The 21,961-nt window shown below is 40.5% G+C and overlaps 1 protein-coding gene and 1 long non-coding RNA gene across 4 annotated transcripts in view; one reads left to right on the forward strand and one right to left on the reverse strand.

Moving 5' to 3' along the window:
- Nucleotides 1-19,712, forward strand: part of gpr85 (G protein-coupled receptor 85) — a 38,225-nt gene extending 18,513 nt beyond the window's left edge. Inside the window, exons 3-4 of one of the 2 annotated variants that reach the window (XR_008961911.1) lie at nt 7,635-17,788; nt 19,502-19,712. The gene's annotated coding sequence lies outside the window, so the exon portion shown is untranslated. Of the gene's footprint in view, nt 1-7,634 lie in introns of both variants that reach the window. The other variant, XR_008961910.1, reaches the window with a different exon arrangement.
- Nucleotides 2,877-21,961, reverse strand: part of LOC130547641 (uncharacterized) — a 37,049-nt gene continuing 17,964 nt past the window's right edge. Inside the window, exons 3-4 of one of the 2 annotated variants that reach the window (XR_008961913.1) lie at nt 5,107-5,170; nt 2,877-4,706 (exon numbers count right to left, since the gene is read on the reverse strand). This is a non-coding gene — a long non-coding RNA (uncharacterized LOC130547641). Of the gene's footprint in view, nt 5,171-21,961 lie in introns of both variants that reach the window. The other variant, XR_008961912.1, reaches the window with a different exon arrangement.

Below are 21,961 nucleotides of genomic sequence, written 5' to 3' on the forward strand. Positions count from 1 at the left end.
ACTTTCTAACATACCAAATTTTTGCTTGATTTTGTTTGTTCTAACATAGTCCTTAATATCAGATTTTTATCACATTCTCTAAAAATGCCCGAAAAAAAACATGCAGTTCTAGGAATCAGTGGATGAAAAAACTGTTCCAAGAATCCATAATAAACGTTTATTATGTCCACCTTCAAATCACAAAGTGGTATTTTACACCCTCGCAGTGAATTACATTGAAAATCTTTGCTCCAGATATGGCTTTTACATGTACAGTAAGTTATAAATGAGTCTTGTTTTCTTCTAGGCTTTGAAAAGTAGCTTTTCCAAGTCATTTGTGGTGTGTCGTTTAATGGAACAAGACAACACAGATGCTATCCTTAATTACTGCGGAGAATAGGAACGCCTTTTGTTTTGTTTGAAATGACATGAGAGTGAGTCCACAATGACAGAATCTTCATTTGCACCCTTCAAACATGTTCTACATGTAAACGTGTTAGCGCAAGACCGACGTTCTGTTTTTCGGCTTGGAAGGGCATGTATCGGGGCAACAAGCTTTCAAGAAGACGTGCCAAGACAGCATACCCGTCAAAACTGTCAAACAGAATTTATCCATGACTGAGATTGTAAATGTCTAGCATGTCAGTCTCTTTATATTGAAAGGGCTTGATGTCCAATCCAAAGGAAGTCTGTTTTTATATGGTGCCCTGGAGGTAATTGTGACACCTTGATTTCACATGGCAACAGGAGAAACAGTCCTTTGCAAGGATAATGAAAGCATTTATGCGGGACTGCATCCAGTCATAGCGACATGCAGATAATGGAGAGGGAGCTTGTCGTGTGTGAATGAGAGGTGGTGGGCGTGATGTGGGTGTACAGATGCATCACACGGGTGGTTGACATAACACGATCCGGTTATGATGTAACACACACTCACCGTGTGTACCTTTTAAAATCACAATATGATCGTTTTCAACTCACGCCGTAAGCTTTTTGCGCAATTTGCATGTAATCAGTAGTTATGATATTAAAGTCAATCAAATAGCAACGAACAGTTTTAACACATTTTACTTTGGTGCGTTTCTTTCTTTGCATTTTTTGTTAGCTGTTGCATAGTTATAGTTACATAATAAATGTTCTGCTTTTCTTCACTTAGACTTACATCTAGGCTACATGTTATTTGTGGTATATTTTGAAAATAAAGCAAGATGTAGTAATACTTAAAAGTACTTATTGCTGTTTACTATTAATGCTCAACTATGTTGCCCACCAACGCATCACACTGTTGGTTTCTCATGAAAGAAAAATTACGAATCACAGCAATATACGTGTCACATACTTTTGTGTATAAAAACACTTCCCGTGAGATGGTACCCATCCTCTAAATAAGGATTATAAACCTCACTCCAAAAATTCGGCATTGATGGCACTGGCAAATTGCACGCATAGATTTGTTCAACCTACAAATAATCCAAATGTTTTTTGTTGATATTTGTGCCAACCCCTGCATGCACCTCGGTGGGAGGCAAGATGATTAACCGTGTTTATCAGGTGGAGCGGACAGTGTTCGAGGGTCCATCGTTCAAATCGGAGTGCAGCAGCTCCGCTGATCTGCCTCGCAGGCAGCGATGTTGGCGAGTGAAGTTGACACAGCATGCCACACCTGTTTCCCTAAATCTCTTCAAAAATCAACAAACAACTGAATGCCAAACCGAGCGCTGTTCCCCACTGACAAGAAAGCGCCAGGACCACCGAGGTTTAATAATTCAAACTAATGAGGGTTCTGCATTACATATAATTATAGTTTGTATTCCAAACCAGCTTCTGTTTGCCAAGGTTTTTCAGAGACTTGCATTACTAAAAGAAAGTTGCTGATGTTGTTAATGTGTCATCCTGAACAAAAACTAAAGAAAAGCTGATTGATAAAAAAAGAAAATTACAAAATGCTTTAAAGCCCCATTGAATTAAAAAATTACAATTCCTATTTTTTTGCGTTTATTGTAAATAGCTTATCAGTGTGGGTCATTCTCTTTTTTTTACATTTTTTAAATGTGCCCTCATAATCTTCAGTTAAAATCTGAAAATGCACTTCCAGCATCTAGTGACTGTCCATCTCAAATGATGTAAATTAGACGGCTTGGGCAGAGCATCCGTTAACTCCTCCTCTTCAACTGTCAGTCTGCTACCAGTTCCATTTCAAAATGCAATTGCTGTAAATGATGCATCCCATCATTTTGCAGTAAGAAATGAAAGCCACGGCCACAATATTTCTCATTTGAAATTCAGTTTCACCCGGAAATGCGTCAGAATACGAAAGTAAAAAAGATCGCAACTTCTGTTTCACAGGGACTTGAAAGTTGCTAGATCCACATAAAATACAAGTACATTGTAGTATACTAAAGTATTTATTTACTATGTAAGTATTTACCGTATTAAACAATTAGCTAAAATTCCTAGATACTATAGTGTTTTTGAATTTTACTATTGAAAATATTACAATATACTACAGTATTTATTGTGGTTTATAAATTTACTGTAGTTACTAATATACTATTGAAATGAAAGTACACTAAATTACTGTAGTATACTACAATTTACTGCAGCTTACTATAAAATATGCCGTATTTTTACTATCAAAAACAGAATTTTCACACATTTACGTCATTCCATAGTTTTGATGAGTTTACGATTGGTCTAAAATGTGTCAAATAAAGAATAACGTGACCCTAAACTTTTGAGCTATATTGTAGCTGAATGTCATAAAATATAATTTGATATTTTCTCATTGTATTAGATTAAGTTGCAATGTTTTTAATGTAATATAAAGCTGATTTACTTTAAGTAATTAAAAATTTAATTGAAAGTGTTTTTACTTCAATAAAGTGATATGTTTGGATGTGCGATGCTTAGGCTACAGCGAGACCAAAAGTCTACAAGCATCTGATGTCTTTATGGGAGATCATGTGTCTATTTGCTACACCACACCACACCACAACTCAACTCAACTCAACTCAACTTTATTTATATTCCGCTTTTTACAATTTCATCATTATCATTGTTACAAAGCAGCTGTACATAAGACATATTGACTATAAGCAAAACAATCAAAGTTATACCTCAATTTTACAGGTGTTGGCAACATGGCTCTCAAATGACAGATTACTATCGAATAGAACGCCAAGATTCTTAGCTGACGACGAGGGTTTTATGGAACATCCATCAATAGTTAAGCAGTATTCTTGGTTGTTACGTATGGCGGTTTTCGGTCCAATAAGTAACACTTCTGTTTTGTCCGAGTTCAGTAATAAAAAGTTGTTACTCATCCAGTTTTTTATATCGACTATGCATTCCATTATTCGATGGAACTGCTGTGTTTCATGAGGCTTCAAGGAAATGTAAAGTTGAGTATCATCAGCATAACAGTGAAAGCTAACTCGCTTGATTTTATCTCCTAGAGGTAGCATGTATAATGTGAAGAGCAGAGGCCCTAAGACTGAGCCCGGTGGTACACCGTACTGGACTTGCGATTTGCGTGACACCTCATTGTTTATTGCTACAAATTGAAAACGGTTGGATAAATAAGATTTAAACCATTTCAAAGCTATTCCCTTGAAGGGGTGCTGCAACGGTGTGTCATGCATTCTGACTTCTTTACACTGTTAAACGTGCTGTCTTCTCATGCTTAACATGGTCAACTTGTCAAAAAACGAGTTGGACCTATTAGTAGTATTTCTGTGCTCGATACACTCCCCCAGCGATCGTACAGGTTTCGGAAAGTTTTTTTCGAACATATAAAACTGTTTCGTAATTATTTTTCTTAGTCCCTTATTGGACAATTCTCCCGGAAAAGCACACGGCATGCCCACGCGGCAGCAAGGAGAGCAGGAGAAGGAGCATGTGCAGACGTCACTTTCACTTGTGTGCAGGAGAGAGAGAGAGAGAGAGAGAGAGAGAGCATACGTTCGCGAAGTTCAGGTGTTTGTTTGTTCACTGCATTTGGGGGATGAATGTTATATAAACGGTGGATATAATGCTGGATTTGGAGATCGTTTGAAACTGATATATGGAGCCATCCCAGCGCTAAAAGATGCCAGACATGAACCGCATGCGGTGAGTGAAACTGATGTCTGTGTTTTGTTGGCAATGGGAGCGCACATGCTTTAGTTCAGCCTACCCCTCCCCCCCGCACGCGCCGTATGCTTTCGGAAAAAATCATACAGCTGTATCTATCTTTTATAAATGTGATGAAACTAAATACTCTTCGAAGATACGAAGTATGCAATACTACTCTATAGGTATTCAAGATTAATATGAGATTGTCAGAAACTGCGTGTGTTAGGGCCGCTTTAATGCCGACGTAATTTTCGAGTCTATGTAGGAGTGTGCTGTGGTCAATCTGTGGCATTGCAAATTACATCAATCACAGTAGTGGCTGTCAGCATGCACTCACATATTAACTGCAGAGCTGTTGGATAGCCGCCCCCCTGCCAAATGACAGCTGCTTTCCCTGGAGTTTCTGTGTTTGCCCCATCAGCATCCCCCAGCTTGCCTGCCGGGACCCAGGTAGGTGCCAAAGGGATCCACAGACCCGAATCACATGGTTGCCCACTAATTCATGCTCTGTGTCTGTCTGGAGCTGTGATGAATGGTCGTCCTTTAGATGTCATTTGCAATGCCACTGATTGGCTGGCATTACAGTGCGGTGGGTTTGTGAATCTTCTGCCTGTCTGGATAGATGGCAATTGAGTTTTTGTGAGTGGGCGACCATAGAATGGGTTTGTCCTTCTGAACTACATTGGTTGTGATACTTTCTTTTAACTGCCTGCTTTTTAAATTGTTTCCTAGATAAATTCTGTGTAAAGTTTTGTCAGTGCATTAGGTAACAAAATATTACGATCTCATATTTGGCTGACCTTGTTATATTTGAAAGGATAGTTCACCCAAATATGAAAATAATCTTTTATAACCCTCATGTCATTCCAACCCTGCATGGCTTTCTTTTTTAGGCAGAACACAACAATTTTCAAGAATGTTGGTAACCAAACAAACAACTTCCATTGTATGATTCTCAAAATACCTTCTACAGGACTCAATGATTTGAGTCTAAATTAATGACAGAAATTTTACTTTTGGTAGAAGTGTAGCTTAGGTGTCCAAAGACTTTTTTTGAGCCTCTAGATGTCTTCAACACCTGCAAAACAAATACAGAGATATTTTCAGTGATTCATTCAAACACGATTCACATCAAATCAAACGTGTCTGCTTTGGTAACCCCACATGACACCATGAGTTCTTTGCAGTCAGAGAGCTGTTATCAGCTCTAACTCTAAAGCCCCAAAGATCCTTCAGCCCAGTCACATTTCATTTAAACTCCACGTTGATGATTTAGGTGCGAGGTTGTTTGTTGTTCCTAGAAAGCCCCCGAAACACACTCACAACGCACATTCGGGGTTGGTCTGTGTCTGGATGAGGCGATGTTCCCTGTGACCTTCTCTACGGCCATATTCTTCACAGAGTCAGATCACAGCTCCAGGCGAGAGACGCTTTCTCTCTTTTCAAAGCCACTTCATGCTCTGGCACTAAATGTTCCCACTGAGACAAAAGAAGGATTAAGTAAAGTTCCTTTAAATCCCCCGCAGTTCTCCCTTGATGACGATCAATATACTGCATATGCTTCATATTTCTTCCTCTCTCTCTGTTCGATTCGTGGCGGTTAACGCTCAAGCGCCACAGTAGTTTTAATTCCCCGCGATATATCTTGCCGTTTGGAAAGTTAATATTTTTACAACAAATTCTCCCTTCATGCACGGCTGCCCAAGTCGGGCCTGAAAAATAAAGCTTAATTTTACAAGTCCTCTGTTGATTTGGCTTCTGTGTAAATTAATCTTTCACAGCTTGTTTCTGAGCTCTGTGTTTGCAGAGAGTGAGAAAGAGCCCTTACGAAAATTCGCCATGGTTTTTTTTGTGGTACAAGTGTAGTAACCATGGTTTTTTGGTGCATTGATTACTTAGGGCAAAACCATGGTTATTTTGTGATAACCATTGTTTTACTACAGTAACCATGTTTTTTGGTTTTAACTGTAGTAAAACCATGGTAAATTTTCGTAAGGGAGAAAATTTCATCAAAATGTATGAAAGAAGAGTCTGAGAGATTGGATGGGTTGTAAAAAAGAGACGGCAGGTAATGTTGTGAGCAAGACGACCCTGACCTCTGCGAGCACAGCTTCACCTCAGGTGAGTATCTGCAGCATGCATCTCACGTTAACATGTTAATGCAGTGTCTGCATCTCTCTTTTCTCCCTCTCTTCTCTCTCTCTCTCTCTCTCTCTCTCTCTCTCATGCTCTCTCTTTCCAGGCCTGCTCTTGAAGAGAAATGTTATATTTAGCAGAGCAGTATTTTGTTTGTTCGCTGAATGTAACGGTGTCCTTGAAGACGGCCAGATTGCTGCATCTCTTTATTTTCCTTCTTTCTCTCTTCTTCTTTTATATAAAATTTGTTTAACACATACATACACAAAAGTTAATTCTTGACGAAAACGTTTTAAGAATACTTATAATGATGATAACATATGGTATATAGCTTGTGTGATATAGATTTAATATGCATTCCAGGGGTTTATTTCTTTAAAGTGACTCAAATGGACTAACAATGTTGACAAAACTGCCAGATATACGGTATAAACATTTGCGCATTACAGTATCAGATCATTTTTATAATTATATTTCATGCTTTATTAGCATTACATTATTATAATACTGTACATTTAACCTCATTAAAGGGTTAGGTTACCCAAATTAAGTTCTGTCATCACCCTCATGTAAAATATAATTTAATTTCTTCTGTGGAACACAACAGAAGATATTTTAAGAAACGTCTCAGTGGTTTTGTGTTCATTCAAAGGGGGTCAAAGTCTGGTTACCAACATTCTTTAAAATATCTTATTTTGTGTTCTGCAGCAGGAAGAAAGTCGTACAGGTTTTAATGACATGATGGTGAATAAATGAACACATTTTTATGTTTGGGTGAACTGTCCCTTTAATTCCACCCAGGAAAACTAAATCGTTTTTTCGCATTAAGGGTTTTTGACGGTTTCATGGGACTGGCCTGGAGTTAACTTCCGGTTTGTGTTTGGTTATAATATAACAATTTAATTTATATTCGATTTATATTCATGTTAATTTATATGAATGTTTATTGTATAATAATTGTATTAAATAAAATTAAAACTACTTTAAGTTTGGGCCACATATCGTTTGTCTCATCAGATATGGGCTTAATCAGACACATTACAGCGCCAACGCTTCTCCAAGTGTGGGTGACACGTTCCTGGAAGGTTCCGCAGAGAAAATGTGCTTTAATGCTCTTAAACGGCATTTGTTTTGGAAAACAAATATTCCAGGCAGACATTTAGGCTTCAAAGGAGCCTGACCTATTTCTAAATTTAGACTCGCTCAAGAGAACAAGGAGTCAATCTGTGCGAAAATCGGCGCGTGTGATTGTTCTCCCGCTGTTTATATCGTGATGCGTGTGAAGTAAATTATTCTGCTGGTTTTTGGCATAACTACCAGACGCTGTTCTCTGGGAATGAGATCATTCTTCTAAGCAAAGCTTTTGTGTTCTCTAAATCAGTTTCCTCTGTGTTTTTTCTCCGCAGAATCTCTCTTCTCCACACGTGAGATTAATGTGAGCGGACAGAACAGAACCATCGAATTGCATCTTCAAAGGCTGTGTCGGATGGCAGTGGGGTGGCCACCTCTGGTCCAGTCTCATCAGGGCACTGGGCCGCGTTGGCTTTTATCGGCACAATATGCTTCTGTGTTCCTCTCGATGATGCACCTGGTCGCCAGCGGGCGATGAGCTGACTGAGGTTCACTGGTTTGTGGCCCTCTGACACCCACAGCCAGGCACCGATTAACGCACAGGCTTGTCTAGGCTATAGCCTAGGGGCCCCACCTGTTTAGGGGCCTCTGATTGGCCAGATTTTTTTTATTTTAAATTTATAAAACAATAAGAAATAAAACAAAAGATAAGCTGGTGATTGGATAGATGTGACATTTGGGTCACATCTGTCCAATCAGGTGCTTGTGAAATCATGGCACTTGTTTTCATTTACGTCACTGCTATTGCTAGACGGCATAGCAGCAAAACGTCCGAAAGAATGTACAATAGTGGAGCACAAATATGAAAAATACAAAGGTTAAAAGAACAACGTGACCAAGATAGCTGACTGGCAAATCGCAGCCATTGGCTAACATCGGTGCTGCGGTTGAAACAACTGCAGCGGGATCCTTAGCTGTTGCAGAAGTTAGCTCATCATGTCATCGGTAATATTTCAGGGAGTTATTCCACAATGACACATATTATACAGGTTGGTTTTATGACTATGGTTTCATACACAGTTTATGTAATGCACAGTGGTTTGTGTCTCAGTAAAAAAAAGCGTTTTTAGGGGCCGTTCATAATTCCTGTACACTTGTATAAAACTGGAGCTTGCGCTCTCCTGGTGTTTGCCGTTGCAAAGCAACCAGGAATGTAGAGGAAACACCGTAGTATTTGCTGTCTCGTTGTGTGTGTATCCGAGTGCGATTGTTCCCGACGCCCCTCGAACGTTGGTTTGGTGTCTCAGCTTGATTCTATCGAACCCTGGTGCGTTTGCATTCATCTTACGTCATCACGAACGTGCATGACACATGATGGTAAACAGAACACGGTCCAATAGGCTATATTGTGTTTTTTCGGTACCCTGATGCGCACCTGAGTTTGCGTGACAGCTTTTACACAGCTTTTTACGTGCCCCGTTTCCGAACTAAACTGCAAGCGTGCAAAGCACCTGAAAGCCACCTAAGGGGGGGCCTCACCCAAAGAGCAGACTAGGGGCCCCTGACCACCTTAATCCGCCCCTGCCCACAGCCCCCAGTCGAATATTAAACCACTGTAGCGAAAGAACTTCAAGAAGAAATCGAGGTGCACAACTTCCAATGTTTATGATTTCTGTGCAAGCTCTCAGATTGAATTTGCTCATTTTAATTGGGTGTACCGAATGCAGCACGCTCCCTAAACAAACACTGGGAATTGAGCTTTGCGGTCTTCCAAGTGCAATGAGTCTTATCGCACATCGACAAATGGAAAGTGCAACGAGGAGAAGCTGTAAAATTATCCGTGTATTCATAGGAAACGATTCAATCTCAGCTATAATGAGTTATCACACACAACCTGGGTTCATAGATAGAACGCTAGAAGCAAAATTATTATTATTTTAAAGACCAACACAGAGTTGTTTTCTATACAACATTTTTGTGTTGTTTTAATAAATGATGGAGTCAAGTGATCCTAAAAGCAGCAGTAACTGATGTTAGTGTAATGGACCATACTGTAAAGTTTATTAGCTTTTTGCCTTCTGCCGGGCTTTCTGCTTACCTCGGTTTTGCTGATGTTGCAATACCAATTTGAACAACCAGCTGGCGAGGGAGCAGACGCAAAATCACGTGGTCTTGATGTTTGCACATAATGCATTTATTTATGAAAATCTAAATTTGAAAGTATTATCATAGTTTAATACGGCATGATATTGTATCAATAGTCTCATGCAAAAAAAGCTACATTAAATATTAAATAAGATTATATTATAATATATAAATGAAATTGTTTCTACAAATATGAAAATTCTCAACTCATCTTTATGCCATCCTAGATATATATTTTCCTTTTTTAGTTAAACACTAAAATCATTAACTACCATAGTAGTCTGCGGCACCTTTGACTGCCTTTTTAAATTTTTCTACTATGGTTGTCAGTGATGACACGTGAGAACCAACGAGAATTGATTTTTTTCATTTATTATTTGGATTACTTTAATTAATTACTTTTGGATTACTTTTTGATGAATGTGCTTTAGCTTCAACATTATGGAACTCATAAAAGTATAAAATGATTTCTTTGTGTTTATCTGAGGAAGAGAAGTCATAAACACCTTGGATGGCATGAGGATGATTAAATTGACAGAATTTTCATATTTGGGTGAACTGTCATGTCCCTTCTCATTCCCAGTCTGGTTGGACACAATGTTTATGTGCACTTTTCTTTTTTTTCCACAAAATGTGGCGAACACAACGAAAGGATATTGAGGATCTGTAGGCGTAGAATCGACGCCTCCTCGAGTTGCAGCTATGCTTATCTCAGTCAACAGGCTGCGGAGAGTGACACACGCTTTTGTCTCGGCCCACGTGCGCTTCTTAAACGCTCTCGTTCCCTAACGCTCCTCTTCTTCTTCTACAGCCATCCAAAGCCCAGCACCCCTCAGCCTCCTCATCACCCACTTACGCCAACTTTGGGTGGCCAATTAGCACATTGACATCGCAATGAAACGACAAGGGCTGAAAGCCAAGAAGAGAAGAACACACGGTAAAACCAAACAGAGTTACCCTTGCTTACCGTAATCCATGTGCCTGACAGTTGCTACGTGACTTTCTTGTCAGAACAAGGGCTCTTGCTGTAAAAGTGGTGATAGCTTTGTGAATCGGGAGAAGCACTCTTGCCTGCAAACCCGATGCCAACGCACGCCGCTTGACACCCAATGCGGAATACCTTATGCAGATCATTCCGCAATAGTAAACCACGGAGCGCAGTCCTCTGGGCATGTTCATTAGGCATAGCTGTGCTTTGTTCAGCACAAATTTTTGATTGCGTCTTCTTAGGCATAATGTGGTTGTTGCTGATTTCATGGTAGCGGGACTAAAATGAAACCTGGCAAGCATGATTAGTGAAATTGACACAGCGAGGAGCGGACATTTCCATAGCCTGCTCAATGTATTGTTCAACAGGCGCTATCATTGTTAATAACAGCTTTTTCTTGTGTCATCTAATGAACGGCCAAAAGGTTTCTGTCTCCGGCAAATGAAGATGTATGGCACCACATTTCCTTCAGTGCAAGGAGCTCTGTGGATTTCCTTGGAAGTGATTTTTCTTTACAGCACCCAAGTGGATGGGAACATTTGTGCAGGGCTGAACCAATGTGAATTGTAAATTATTGTGTTTTTTTACATAAAACAGCAGAAGATTGAATATATTAGCATAAACGTATCAACATTAGTTGAAATTATTTTTTTGGCGTCACTAGCTTTATCTTTCTGACTGTACGAACTCTTCGACATACCTGGCAACATCAGGAAACTGTAAACCAGAATTGACAGCTAGTTACACTTTTAAGTCAATGTTGTGTGATAATCGCAATTCAGTAATCTGATATCAGCATTTGAGGTTGGACATGAACACACAAGTGAGATTTTACTGCAGTAGAATGTTTACCTTCGGAAGTTTATGTAGCCAAATGAAGGGAGGTATTTCTTTGTCATAGCGCCTAAAAGTTTTAAAACCATTTCACAGGCGATAAGAAATGTTTATGGCCCGTACATTTTCTCAATTCGCCAGCCATCGGCAGGTGGGACAAAAAGTAATATTTCGACCTCGCTTGTAAGGCTTTCCATTATACATTGTGTTAAATCTGTTTACCGAGATGGAAAGTGGAATGTAACGCGGTGGAAAGATTAATGGGCGAGCTAAGCAACCACCGCAAATGATTTTTCAAAACAAATTTGTACATTGATTCCCTCAGGTTATGGAGCAAGGGAGCGGGTTTAATTGGGAAGATGCCTTAGAATACAAGCTCACCTGGAAAGGAGTATTTTTACTCTGTCTTCACTCTCTCTCTCTCTCTCTCTCTCTCTCTCTCTCTTCTTTATCTCAGTCTGTCAGAGAGGTCCTGTAATCACATCATCTCTTATCAGTCATTCTCACTGTTTCTGCCATCCCAGAATGCTCAGCTCTCAAGTCTCCAGGTTATCTGCAGTAAGGACAGGAACACCGCTCGCCACTGAATGTGGTGTTCTTAGATTTCCATTTGACTATTTTAAACTATTTCATTAAACTAATTTGCATGTTTCAGCACAGATATTACGATGCATTTGGAATAAAATGCAGCGTTGGATGCGTGTTTACGTTTTGTATTCGCTGATGTAGACATGCTTGTGTTTTTTTGCCCGATGTCTCATTTATATTACCAATTCCAAATCATGACTCAGATCAGCAAGCTGCCCGCATCCACATTTGCTCTAAAAATCGTATTCTTAAGTGGGTCACATCTTGGGAAACTTTGGCCTGGTTTGCCAGTTGGACCTACTGTAATTAGGACAAAAGGAGGGCAGAAACTGGGCACATTTCCCCAAAACCTGACTCACAAATTACAACTACACAGTTGGGCAGTCCCACCAAATTTGGGTCTGGGCTGCCGTTGAGCCTAATCATCTTAACTATGAGTTCAACACATTCTCAGAAATGAAAATACTCGTTCTACAGAACAAGTGTCAATTTTGCTTCATATACGTGTGTGAAAAAATGAATTTAATATCGAATAGCTTTGCCAACTTTTGAGGTCACTGCATTCTCTCTAAACTCACCCGTAGTAATGTAAAGTAGTATCTTGATGCTAGTATAATAATTCATTATGTTCTTTTATATCTCTTAGTCTGTCATAACACACATAGCTTTTTCTCGCTTATATTAAACACATTTTAAAAATAATACAAAAGGCGTTATTTCACATTTTAGTAGTAGTTGACACGTTTAAAAATAGTTGGCATCATATTTTTTTGTTTTTAAGAATTCCCTGAATCTAAAAAATAAACATATTTGAAAGAAAGAAAATGTTAAACTAAAGTTTTATTAACCTGAGCATAAAACTAATAATGGCTAATTAAATTGTCAACCCTGTTACCTACTAATACATAATTATATCTCAGCAAACATTAAAATACAGTAATTTAGTCAAAGAGCACATTGCAATATGTTAACACACACACACACATATGCATACTGTATATACACGCAAATACAATCTTTAAAAGCTTAGAAACTATGCCTTTAAAATCCTGTGGCGAATTGGAAAAGGTACCGTTTCATAAAATGACCCAGAAAATCAAAAGGAAAGTTTGCCAAGTGAGCTGTGCCCAGAGGCTGATCTCTAAAATATATTTTGCAGAAAGTTCAATGCAATATACAGAGAGCCAGTTAACAGAAATGTCTGCATTGAAGGCGGCGCTTTTATGGATTTGCAGCTGTATTAAATGAGCTGTGTTGATGGCTTTGTGCCTAGAGTGATAAAAAGTTTTTTTTTGCTATGCCAGGCTTCAGTGGTACAGGTACCCTAAGTACTCGCCTTGATGGGCCCTGTCCATTTTAAGGCTCTCTTTTGCTCTAGTGGAGATGAATAGGCTGAGATTGTGCTGAAGTGCCCTGAATCAACCCCGTGGAAATGTTCACTTTGCTCGACAGAGTAAGGTCACTCTCGATGGAGGGGAGGGGGGCCGTCCTGCTTGCGCATTGCGACTGGCTAATCCAACAGCTAGTCCAGATCACATTTATGAGTTTTGTCCTCTAAGTTTCAACCCTGTTGGTTCTAGGCAAGAAGCATCCCTCAGATGACCTGTTGTTTGGACCAGAGAAAGAACGTGCCCGAAACACATGCCGGATCACAGTGTACCCCAACAGCTGTTGTGACGGTGAATTTTCATTTTTCTCTGCACTTGAGGGGTTGCTATGGTGACAGTCGGCCATGTTGGCCTTGATGTTTTCACAGTCCTTTCTAATTATGCTCGGCAGTTTGAAATGACTCAGGACGTTTCGGTGCGCCGTGAAAATGCTTTTGACAGCACAGACCCCTGTGAAAGAAACCGCGGACAATACACGCCACAAAAACCAGATGACTTATTTGAATCTAATATGTGGCATATTTACATGTTTAATCTTTGGCCATAACATTTTAAGGATTTTATCTTTATTTTTATTTGATCTATTAGATATTAATTGGACTGAGAAAATTGGTGTTTTTATAACAGGTGGTTGGAGGGGTTAAGAAAAGGAGGCTCGATGCAGAAAAGGACATTTCTGAGAGGGAAGCAAGATTTACATTTAAGCATTTAGCAGACACTTTTATCCAAAGTTAGTCGACTTACAAAAGTGACAAAAGTGAGAAGTGCTACGAAGAAATTCATCCTAAAGATGCTAACGTGCAATGTTAAGAAATAATATACATGCAAAGGGGGGAGAAAGAAACAAATAAGATATTTAAGATATTACAGTACATTCTGATAAAAGATTACTGAAAAGCTTTTTATAAATAATATAAACGGATCATTTGTGCATGAAGTTCATAATTCTGCCCTGAAAATTAACATTGTAACTTGCTTTGAAATACCACAAAAATCACACGATTTAGTTTATAAATTGGCTTCGTAGTTAAAAACACTTTTTTAAAAAAAGTTTATTTTCTTATTATTTTCTTATGAGGCAAACCACTGCTGAGGTGCCCGCACTCTCACAGCATCACAGGAAGAGTCCGCTGAAACCAGCCCTTCAGGCTAGCCATTTATTTTTAACTCGTCTTCCTCGTCCCACCGTCTGTAAAAATCGCTCATGGCTCTCCATTAGCGATGTCACGTGGATGGCAACAAGCGGCCAAGAGTCTTTTTTCCAGGTATCCAATCAACTCCAAGCTACACGTTAAGAGTGAAACCCAGAAGGTTATGATGTGGCCTTATGGCTTCATTTCAGTCAAATCTCTCTGTTAGCATAGACCAGTGTGGACTAGCCTACATTTCATGGTTTTAGGTTCAAATTAAGTAAGTCTGGTTTCATATTTTATAAAGAAACTTAATATATTGGCTAGGACAACACATACAGATCTCAAACAAACTGGTAGAATTGAATGTGTTGACAAGATTTGTTGACAGAACCAATGAGATCTATGCTATTTTGGCACACTGGGTCCAGGCCTCCCAGATATGCCGTGTTTCAGTTTTAAGAGCCGAAGTCTATCTGGAGAGCAGAACGTCCAGGCTTAGATCCAGCAGAGAAACTGACACCCACTTTTTAGCAACATCTCGGACACATTAACCATCTCTGGTTAATACTCCGAGTGTGTGGCCACCCCAAGAGAGGATTGCATTAAAACAGCGCCCCATGACGCTCGTGATATACGGTACGTGAGCGCGCGTGAGGCCTTTTTTGCTATTCATTCTCCGAGCAATCAAGCATCTCATCCGTAGTGTCTATTTTGTCATTACCGATTTAATGAACCGTGAAAGTGGCTCGCTAGCTCACCTTGAGCGTGTGTGCATCTGAACGTGAGCGTGTGCGAATGGGAGGTGTGTCAAGCGCCTGACCAGCTGACCAATCATAAGTGAAGGATTGATTCATTGCTGTTCAGTGGGTGGATGTCATTGCATTAGATAAAATATCTGGCTTGATTTTTTGTTAAAATGACATCCTTTAGACTTTTTCGTCCAGGCAATAGAATTCATACATTTTTAAACATGACTTAGATGCCCAAATACTTTTTTAGTAGGCCATTGTAATAAAGGACAGGTGGATTTCCATCACGCCCTATGGCGACTGCGTATCTTTAACACAGAAGAATAATCGCATAGCTGTTTTTTGGCTACGAGTCAAGCCCCCCCACACGTTCATTCTATCCGTCTCTATCTATATAAATGTCGGCATCCCTTGCACTGCTGAAAAAGCTCCCAGGAGGCTGAACGCTGTCTGGTTTAGGGGAGAGGAAAATCACTGGGCCGGGCACGACGCAGGAGGTGGGTAAGTGCCGTTTGGCTCGTTTTTTTCCCTCACGCTTTCCCTGACTCTGCCTTCTGTAGCTGCAGAGCGCTGGGAGACGTGAAGGGTGATGAATGGCACTGTTCATGTTTTGGGATGAGAGGTGTTCCCTCCCGAAAGCTTTCAGGGAGACGTGTCATCGCTCTTGTCTGCCTGGTCAGTAAAGCGCAATTCGAAGTGCGACTGCAGGGCTGTGTTTTATTTATTAATTTTGAAAGTCTGCTTACACAATAGATAAAGAGAGTATGATTTGGAAAAAACTGGATTTACCAGTTGTGGTGCATTTCTTATCCCATCTGTTTAGTTGATAGGAAAGTTATTCCAGAACACAGATGGAGGAATGAAGTAAGCAATCTTATTTCCCTTTAAAGGTCCAATGTATTGACAGAAATGCAATATAATATGCATAACTATGTCTTCAGAGGTGTATAAAGACCTTACATAATGAAGCGTTATGTTTTTATTATCTTAGAATGAGCTATTTCTGTCTACATACACCGCGGGTCCCCGTGCATGGAATTCGTCGTGTTGTTTCTACAGTAGATCTAAACGGACAAACTGCTCTGCAGAGCGTTTCATAAATACTGTATGTTATCTCCTTCAGCAAAGACGCAAGATGACAACATATTAGTCCTGTGTCAGCCACCGTAGTGCTTCGAAAAAGAGAGGGGAGTGGTGGAGTGAGCCTTGGGCTGCAATTCACAACCTCACCACTAGATGTCGCTAAATGTCATACACAAGACCTTTAATGCAATAAAAATGGCATTTTACAACATGAACATCTAATAATGTGGTATTAATTGTATTTTGCTCCTTTAATGTGCACACCATGGGATCATAGACAGTAGGTTGACCCTGGATCCTCGCAGTCCCTGTCATTGATAGGTCAGAGAAAAGCATCCCGGGACCCGGCCACCCCCTCACACTCCATCTGTCTGATGTGCGACCGGACTGAAATTTCACACGCCAAACTGCTCGCTCAGCATAATTGATGTGAACATCCCCGTTTGAAGCCAAGATGAACAACTGTCTCCTTCCCCGGAATGAATCCTTAGGGATGGATTTCATCTACTTCCAATCGTCGACCGGTGAAAATAATGACTTCGAGAGATACACGTGCATGTAACCTCTGAATCTTATTCGAGCGTAAGATCACCAGTCAGTTCGTATAAACATCACTGTATGAGATATATCACTTATTTTTTTATGATTTTATATGCGATGCATAACAGTCAAATGTTTTCACCGAAAGATGTCATCAATCTATATTTTGGAGATCTTGGATGTATATGACTAACGCGGTTTTATATTTGTATGTCAAGTCATTTTGTTTATTGACTATGATGGTGTATTATGATCATACAGCAGAGATGAACGGTGCTGTTTTTGTCTCGCTGCATGATACACTTTTTTCAGAGTATTGAATATTGTCTGTGACATGTACATGAGCCAAATCTAGAGAAGTTTATATTTAGCTCATGTAGGCTGGAACAGAAGTCATTTGCTGTGTGACATGATTAATTTACACTGAAGAAATACTGAAACGTTATACACCAGCTGATCGTACAAAAGCGATTCGCATCGTCTCGAGTGACCCGCTGTAACATGCGACTTTCACGGATTAAATAATTTATTGAAAGACGTATAGATGCATTAAACATCACCGTGCCTGCATGTAAAACTATTCCTGACAAGAATAAATAGTCTTTGACCTACAGCGCTCCTCTTTATAGACTGACAAGACATCAAGCGGATAAAATATCCACTTTGTCCCATTGAGATGAATAAATTTGCCGTACAGGTGTAGTTGAACAGGCATTAATCCCGATACACTTCTTCACCGTCACAACAGAACTCATATTATACCCATGAATGCTGTAAGATGAATCTGACACGATTTTTCTGTCCTTCTCATCTCTTTTCCAGCTCTAGCGTGCCTCTTGATTTAGGCCGTGATGTGGCTGCCTCTCTAAACAGTCTCTTTATGAGACGCAGTACATCATATTGATTTCTGTGGGAATGGGATTTGTAGCAAGCAGATCTCTTTTGCTGCCGATGTTGTGGTTGTCAGATGAACTCGCTCGTGTACGAGTGAGGAAAGGAGATGCGGTTTGGTATGTCTGAGCTAACCCGGTACTGGAAAAGGTAAACCGGCATGTGGTTTCACAATACAATCTCTTGGTCAATTCGTACATTTTTTTACAAAGTGGCTAATTGGAATTTGTACAATCTCGTTTTAGTACGATATGGTTTAGGGGTGGGGTATTTCTTTTTTCTAATAATCATACAAGGGGTGTCACAATATTCTGGTATTGACAATAACCATGGTATAAAAAACCTGGATTATCTGTATTGTGTAATACTACATGATAATATTATAATTCGGCACCCATTTCAAATTTTGCCAAAAGAGCCAACACTCTCTTTCTGCCTCACTACACTCATATTTTGATTGCGATTGGCCAAAAAAGAAAACACAAAATAAAAGTGAATTAAACTAAGTTAAATTCTAAGAGTTAAAAGTGAATTTAACTAGCATTATTTATTTTAAAAAATCAACAGATATCACAATAATATTATTATTCTGAAATATTTTGGCCATGTAGTGAAAAACTGATATGGTGACATTATTTAAATCATACAAATGGATTAGCCATCTCATAAAATTTAAGTTAAAGTCCCAGTGAAATTAAAAATTACAATGCCTATTTTTTTCATGAAATATTGCAGTGTTTATTGTAAATAGTTTATCAACATGGGCCATTCTCTTTTTAAAATTCGTGTGCCCTCATAATCTTTAGCTAAAATATGAAAATGCACTTCCTTCCTGCATGACTATCCATCTTAAATGACGTACGTTAGGTGGCTTGGGTGGAGCATTCGTTAACTCCTCCCCTTCAACTGTCAGTCTGCTGCCAGTTCCATTTCAAAATGCAGCGGCTGTTTTTATACATCCAATCAAATCGCAGAGAAATACGAAAGCCACGCCCACTATTTTTCTCATTAGAAATTCCATTTCACTCGGAAATGTGTCAAAATCCAGAAGTAAAAACGATCGGAACTTCCGGTTCGTGGGGACTTTATGGTTAGATTAGGATCAGTCTGGGTTCATGACTCAGAACCCACGCCCGCCCACTGTCTGTTTGCCGAATCGAGATGTGCGCAAAATGACGTCTTAAGTCATTCGTAAAATTCTCACTGGGAAACAAAGGAGTGAATGTCTCTGAGCAGACGTTCATGCCATTAGGCAGGAGTCCAATCTGACTGACTTCAGCCCTGGCAAGATTCCCGCTCTCTAAATTTCATGTCATGACCGTGAAAGGATAGCAGTATGTATATTTTATGTGGCCCTTTATAATGGGATGCTACATGCAGGTTGCCAGGTGGTGTGGAGGTGTACAGGTGTGCATAATTCATGGGGTTCTTCGTCTCTCTCTGTCACATTTTTTTCTGTGAGGAAGTGAGAGATTGAAGTAGCCCACAGAAAGTCTTAAATCCGACACTTTTATTGACTTCTGCATTAGTTCAGCGTCTTAGAAAGGAAACAATTAGCTTTAAAAGGTAAATATGTGTGTGGGCTTATTTGTATTTGAGTGACTCAGGATTCAGACACACCGGCTGGTTTTGACCTCTCAATTTACATGCTACCCTTCGTTGCTAATTAAATAAAGAGCAGCACACGTTCCGGCTCTTATCTTGTTCTTGCGGAATTGCGTGCCCTATTTTGTGAAGAATGACCTCAATATTTCATTCAAAAAGGTGGATGTGCACTAATTGAATGTATTTATACAAGGTTATGACCCTTAATGCACTCTGAGACTGATGTACACTTCCTGCACTATTCTGATATTTTTTCAGACACCCACATTACTCCAGTACCTGAGGAAGAACGACTTCCCTACAAATCACTACACACTCCTACACAAACCCGCAAGCAGAGAGTAATGTAGTCCACATTCCCCTTTTAAATTATATATAATAAATTAATATTTTTAGGTCATGATTTCTGTTTAGGTTTTTAAAAAAGCCATCTGGTTGATATAGAACATTTAAATGTACTCAAAGTTAAGTGATCCTATTCTATTACTGTAGCGAGGAAAGCGGGGCGAGAGCCGTGGGGCGAGTAAGGCGGGGCCGGCGGCGTAAGTGGCAACGAGTGTCAGCTGTGCGACCGCCGGTCCCCGCATGCCTCACGGGGGAGCTCGGGAGCATAAGAGGACGAGCGACCGGACCATCGAGAGTGAGGACCCGGGCCCGGAAACTGTTAAGTTTGTTTATGTTTGTGTGGCCGGCAGTCGACCGTGAGGTGGCTGCCGGTCTTTTATTCTTGGATTATTGTTTGTTTATTTTTGAATTAAAGTTTGTTAAATGTTCGCCGGTTCCCGCCTCCTTCCTTCCCTTCTATTGAACAGTGTTACATTGGTGCCGAAACCCGGGAGGAAGGAGGGACATGCTGTCGAGGAGCCCTCGCCGCCGAGCGGCCTCGCGGTGCTGGGGAGTTCGGGCAGCACGGACGAAGGAGGTCCGCCAGCGGCTGCCCGAAGCGGTGGTGCCGGAGAGAGAAAGCTCGACGGGGGACGAAGACCTCGCTGCCGGGCTCCTGGGCCGAGGTGGGGTGGCGGCCGTAGAAGAGGGAGCGGAGGAGTTCGGTCCGTTTGCCGTGGGCCGGAGCCTGCTACTGTCCACCAAGGTAAAGGGGAAGAGCAGGGAACTGACGGCTCGCTGCCGGCTGCCCTCGGGGCTAATCCATCGCCGGCCGCCAGGAGGCGGAGGAGGATCAGGTCTCCCCGGAGCGTCCCCGCACCATCTCATAGCACCGCGAGGAAGAGCCTCTCGGCTGGGCTGAGGACCGAGCGGCAGCGTGTCGGGGAACCGGACCACTTTTTTTTTTTTGTCCTCTCTCCCCTCGGTCGCTCGGGATGCTCCGTGCTCTCGCCTCGTCCGTGCATGCCCCGGTCACTGGGGCCCTCATGGGAGAAGGACCCCGGGGGGGGGAGTAAGCACAGGCTCGGTGCTGCCCCCCGGCCTGTGAGGGGTGATGGGGGTATGTAGCGAGGAAGGCGGGGCGAGAGCCGTGGGGCGAGGAAGGCGGGGCCGGCGGCGTAAGTGGCAACGAGTGTCAGCTGTGCGACCGCCGGTCCCCGCCCGCATGCCTCACGGGGGAGCTCGGGAGCATAAGAGGACGAGCGACCGGACCATCGAGAGAGAGGACCGGGCCCGGAAATGTTAAGTTTTATTTATGTTTGTGTGGCCGGCAGTTGACCGTGAGGTGGCTGCCGGCCTTTTACTTCCGTGTTATTGTTTGTTTATTTTTGATTAAAGTTTATTGTTTAAATGTTCGCCGGTTCCCGCCTCCTTCCTTCCCTACATTGAACTTTGCTACAATTACTGATATTTGTTCTTATTGAAATAGGATGCAGCCTTGCATCTGACCGATGCAATTATACACATGCAATTATGTCGCCTACATTAAACGTTTCTTCATCATGAAATGTTCTCATGATAGTAAATTACTGCGCTGTGTGATTTATCTTTTTGTGTCAGATGAAATTACTAAATAAACGTCTTCTGGAAGATAAATGTGAATAACACTGGTTTTTAAAATGACATGATTTCCTTTAAAAGTAAAGACTGAAGTATTCTCATTTCAAAATACGGACACGGCTTACACTATTGGCTGAACATATGAGTACAGTACATCTTATTTAAAATTGACCACTTTTCCCAATGTTTGTGTGTTGTGTATTTCTCTCTCTCTCTCTCATGCTTGTGTAGGAGGCAGCCTGCCGTGTGTTTACTCAGTCAGGGAGCTTCTACCTACGCTAGCTAAACTAGGAGAGAAATGCCACATTTTGATCAGTTTCCATATATAGAATAGCCTACAGTTGGCTATAGATTATAAAGATACAGTCAAATTAAAAGTAAAAAAAGTAAAACTAATCTTATTTTCTATTTTATTTTATTTACTTTAAATTATGTTTCATGTTTTTCACACATCTGTAAATATTCACACCATTAAAAATAAAATCACTGTGGGAAAAAATAAACCAGAGAATGAGAATACAGGAGCTGCATCTTCCTCAATGCGACATCAAATTAAAAGGACAACAGATCATCTTTCTGTGTATACAGTAGAACTGGTTGTAATGTTGATGGGATTAAAGTGGAAAAGAAGGAAAATAATGTTTTAATTGCATCAGATAGTATCAGTATTATCAAGTATTAAAACAGAGAAATCATGTAGGCTTGATGTATTAAATGAAATATATCAAATTATCAAGAGATTTATACATAATATAGGTTTGAAGGAATCCTTCA

This window comes from Triplophysa rosa, linkage group LG24 (genome assembly GCF_024868665.1).
Source record: "Triplophysa rosa linkage group LG24, Trosa_1v2, whole genome shotgun sequence".
Lineage (NCBI taxonomy): Eukaryota > Metazoa > Chordata > Actinopteri > Cypriniformes > Nemacheilidae > Triplophysa > Triplophysa rosa.